Source organism: Megachile rotundata, unplaced genomic scaffold (genome assembly GCF_050947335.1).
Source record: "Megachile rotundata isolate GNS110a unplaced genomic scaffold, iyMegRotu1 scaffold0074, whole genome shotgun sequence".
Taxonomy (NCBI): Eukaryota; Metazoa; Arthropoda; class Insecta; order Hymenoptera; family Megachilidae; genus Megachile; species Megachile rotundata.
This window is the reverse complement of record NW_027473371.1, coordinates 797,761-803,492: the sequence shown is the minus strand read 5'-3', so window position 1 is coordinate 803,492 and position 5,732 is coordinate 797,761.

Genomic DNA, 5,732 nt, shown 5'->3' with positions numbered 1-5,732 from the left:
TGATTGTGATTGTATGATTGTGATTGTATGATTGTGATTGTATGATTGTGATTGTATGATTGTGATTGTATGATTGTGATTGTATGATTGTGATAGTATGATTGTGATTGTATCATTGTGATTGTATCATTGTGATTGCATGATTGTGATTGTATGATTGCGATTGTATGATTGTATTTGGGAGATTGTAATTGTATGATTGCGATTGTATGATTGTGATTGTATGATTGTGATTGTATGATTGTGATTGTATGATTGTATTTGGGAGATTGTAGTTGGGAGATTGTATTTGGGAGATTGTATTTGGGAGATTGTAATTGTATGATTGCGGTTGTATGATTGTGATTGTATGATTGCGATTGTATGATTGTGATTGTATGATTGTGATGTATGATTGTAATATTATGATTATAATTGTATGATTGTGATTGTATGATTGTGATGGTATGATTGTGATTGTATGATTGCGATTGTATGATTGTATTTGGGAGATTGTAGTTGGGAGATTGTATTTGGGAGATTGTATTTGGGAGATTGTAATTGTATGGTTGCGATTGTATGATTGTGATTGTATGATTGCGATTGTATGATTGTAATTGTATGATTGCGATTGTATGATTGTGATTGTATGAGTGTGATGTATGATTGTAATTGTATGATTATGATTGTATGATTGTGATTGTATGATTGAGATTGTATGATTGTGATTGTATGCTTGCGATTGTATGATTGTGATTGTATGATTGTGATTCTTTGATTGTGATTGTATGATTGTGATTGTATGATTGTGATTGTATGATTGTGATTGTATGATTGTGATTGTATGATTGTGATTGTATGATTGTGATTGTATGATTGTGATTGTATGATTGTGATTGTATGATTGTGATTGTATGATTGTGACTGCTTGATTATGATTGTGTGATTGTGATTGTATGATTGTGATTGTATGATTGTGATTGTATGATTGTGATTGTATGATTGTGATTGTATGATTGTATTTGGGAGATTGTATTTGGGAGATTGTATTTGGGAGATTGTAATTGTATGATTGTGATTGTATGATTGTGATTGTATGATTGTGATTGTATGATTGCGATTGTATGATTGTGATTGTATGATTGTGATGTATGATTGTAATTGTATGATTATGATTGTATGATTGTGATTGTATGATTGTGATTGTATGATTGTATTTGGGAGATTGTATTTGGGATATTGTAATTGTATGATTGCGATTGTATGATTGTGATTGTATGATTGTGATTGTATGATTGTGATTGTATGATTGTGATTGTATGATTGTGATTGTATGATTGTATTTGGGAGATTGTATTTGGGATATTGTAATTGTATGATTGCGATTGTATGATTGTGATTGTATGAGTGTGATGTATGATTGTAATTGTATGATTATGATTGTATGATTGTGATTGTATGATTGAGATTGTATGATTGTGATTGTATGCTTGCGATTGTATGATTGTGATTGTATGATTGTGATTCTTTGATTGTGATTGTATGATTGTGATTGTATGATTGTGACAGTATAATTGTGATTGTATGATTGTGATTGTATGACTGTGATTGTATGATTGTGATTGTATGATTGTGATTGTATGATTGTGATTGTATGATTGTGATTGTATGATTGTGACTGCTTGATTATGATTGTGTGATTGTGATTGTATGATTGTGATTGTATGATTGTGATTGTATGATTGTGATTGTATGATTGTATTTGGGAGATTGTATTTGGGAGATTGTATTTGGGAGATTGTAATTGTATGATTGTGATTGTATGATTGTGATTGTATGATTGTGATTGTATGATTGCGATTGTATGATTGTGATTGTATGATTGTGATGTATGATTGTAATTGTATGATTATGATTGTATGATTGTGATTGTATGATTGTGATTGTATGATTGTATTTGGGAGATTGTATTTGGGATATTGTAATTGTATGATTGCGATTGTATGATTGTGATTGTATGATTGTGATTGTATGATTGTGATTGTATGATTGTGATTGTATGATTGTGATTGTATGATTGTATTTGGGAGATTGTATTTGGGATATTGTAATTGTATGATTGCGATTGTATGATTGTGATTGTATGAGTGTGATGTATGATTGTAATTGTATGATTATGATTGTATGATTGTGATTGTATGATTGAGATTGTATGATTGTGATTGTATGCTTGCGATTGTATGATTGTGATTGTATGATTGTGATTCTTTGATTGTGATTGTATGATTGTGATTGTATGATTGTGATTGTATGATTGTGATTGTATGATTGTGATTGTATGATTGTGATTGTATGATTGTGATTCTATGATTGTGATTGTATGATTGTGATTGTATGATTGTGATTGTATGATTGTGATTGTATGATTGTGATTGTATGATTGTGATTGTATGATTGTGATTGTATGATTGTGATTGTATGATTGTGATAGTATGATTGTGATTGTATCATTGTGATTGTATCATTGTGATTGCATGATTGTGATTGTATGATTGCGATTGTATGATTGTATTTGGGAGATTGTAATTGTATGATTGCGATTGTATGATTGTGATTGTATGATTGTGATTGTATGATTGTGATTGTATGATTGTATTTGGGAGATTGTAGTTGGGAGATTGTATTTGGGAGATTGTATTTGGGAGATTGTAATTGTATGATTGCGGTTGTATGATTGTGATTGTATGATTGCGATTGTATGATTGTGATTGTATGATTGTGATGTATGATTGTAATATTATGATTATAATTGTATGATTGTGATTGTATGATTGTGATGGTATGATTGTGATTGTATGATTGCGATTGTATGATTGTATTTGGGAGATTGTAGTTGGGAGATTGTATTTGGGAGATTGTATTTGGGAGATTGTAATTGTATGGTTGCGATTGTATGATTGTGATTGTATGATTGCGATTGTATGATTGTAATTGTATGATTGCGATTGTATGATTGTGATTGTATGAGTGTGATGTATGATTGTAATTGTATGATTATGATTGTATGATTGTGATTGTATGATTGAGATTGTATGATTGTGATTGTATGCTTGCGATTGTATGATTGTGATTGTATGATTGTGATTCTTTGATTGTGATTGTATGATTGTGATTGTATGATTGTGATTGTATGATTGTGATTGTATGATTGTGATTGTATGATTGTGATTGTATGATTGTGATTGTATGATTGTGATTGTATGATTGTGATTGTATGATTGTGATTGTATGATTGTGATTGTATGATTGTGATTGTATGATTGTGACTGCTTGATTATGATTGTGTGATTGTGATTGTATGATTGTGATTGTATGATTGTGATTGTATGATTGTGATTGTATGATTGTGATTGTATGATTGTATTTGGGAGATTGTATTTGGGAGATTGTATTTGGGAGATTGTAATTGTATGATTGTGATTGTATGATTGTGATTGTATGATTGTGATTGTATGATTGCGATTGTATGATTGTGATTGTATGATTGTGATGTATGATTGTAATTGTATGATTATGATTGTATGATTGTGATTGTATGATTGTGATTGTATGATTGTATTTGGGAGATTGTATTTGGGATATTGTAATTGTATGATTGCGATTGTATGATTGTGATTGTATGATTGTGATTGTATGATTGTGATTGTATGATTGTGATTGTATGATTGTGATTGTATGATTGTATTTGGGAGATTGTATTTGGGATATTGTAATTGTATGATTGCGATTGTATGATTGTGATTGTATGAGTGTGATGTATGATTGTAATTGTATGATTATGATTGTATGATTGTGATTGTATGATTGAGATTGTATGATTGTGATTGTATGCTTGCGATTGTATGATTGTGATTGTATGATTGTGATTCTTTGATTGTGATTGTATGATTGTGATTGTATGATTGTGATTGTATGATTGTGATTGTATGATTGTGATTGTATGATTGTGATTGTATGATTGTGATTGTATGATTGTGATTGTATGATTGTGATTGTATGATTGTGATTGTATGATTGTGATTGTATGATTGTGATTGTATGATTGTGATTGTATGATTGTGATTGTATGATTGTGATAGTATGATTGTGATTGTATCATTGTGATTGTATCATTGTGATTGCATGATTGTGATTGTATGATTGTGATTGTATGATTGTATTTGGGAGATTGTAATTGTATGATTGCGATTGTATGATTGTGATTGTATGATTGTGATTGTATGATTGTGATTGTATGATTGTATTTGGGAGATTGTAGTTGGGAGATTGTATTTGGGAGATTGTATTTGGGAGATTGTAATTGTATGATTGCGGTTGTATGATTGTGATTGTATGATTGCGATTGTATGATTGTGATTGTATGATTGTGATGTATGATTGTAATATTATGATTATAATTGTATGATTGTGATTGTATGATTGTGATGGTATGATTGTGATTGTATGATTGCGATTGTATGATTGTATTTGGGAGATTGTAGTTGGGAGATTGTATTTGGGAGATTGTATTTGGGAGATTGTAATTGTATGGTTGCGATTGTATGATTGTGATTGTATGATTGCGATTGTATGATTGTGATTGTATGATTGTGATTGTATGATTGTGATTGTATGATTGTGATTGTATGATTGTGATTGTATGATTGTGATTGTATGATTGTATTTAGGAGATTGTATTTGGGAGATTGTATTTGGGAAATTGCAATTGTATGATTGCGATTGTATGATTGTGATTGTATGATTGTGATTGTATGATTGTGATTGTATGATTGTGACAGTATGATTGTGATTGTATGATTGTGATTGTATGACTGTGATTGTATGATTGTGATTGTATGATTGTGATTGTATGATTGTGAAAGTATGATTGTGATTGTATGATTGTGATTGTATGATTGTGACTGCTTGATTATGATTGTGTGATTGTGATTGTATGATTGTGATTGTATGATTGTGATTGTATGATTGTGATTGTATGATTGTGATTGTATGATTGTATTTGGGAGATTGTATTTGGGAGATTGTATTTGGGAGATTGTAATTGTATGATTGTGATTGTATGATTGTGATTGTATGATTGTGATTGTATGATTGCGATTGTATGATTGTGATTGTATGATTGTGATGTATGATTGTAATTGTATGATTATGATTGTATGATTGTGATTGTATGATTGTGATTGTATGATTGTATTTGGGAGATTGTATTTGGGATATTGTAATTGTATGATTGCGATTGTATGATTGTGATTGTATGATTGTGATTGTATGATTGTGATTGTATGATTGTATTTGGGAGATTGTATTTGGGATATTGTAATTGTATGATTGCGATTGTATGATTGTGATTGTATGATTGTGATTGTATGATTGTATTTGGGAGATTGTAGTTGGGAGATTGTATTTGGGAGATTGTATTTGGGAGATTGTAATTGTATGATTGCGGTTTTATGATTGTGATTGTATGATTGCGATTGTATGATTGTGATTGTATGATTATGATTGTATTTTTGTGATTGTATGATTGTGATTGTATGATTGTGATTGTATGATTGTGATTGTATGATTGCGATTGTATGAATGCGATTGTATGATTGTGATTGTATGATTGTGATTGTATGATTGTGATTGTATGATTGTGATTGTATGATTGTGATTGTATGATTGTGATAGTATGATTGTGATTGTATGAT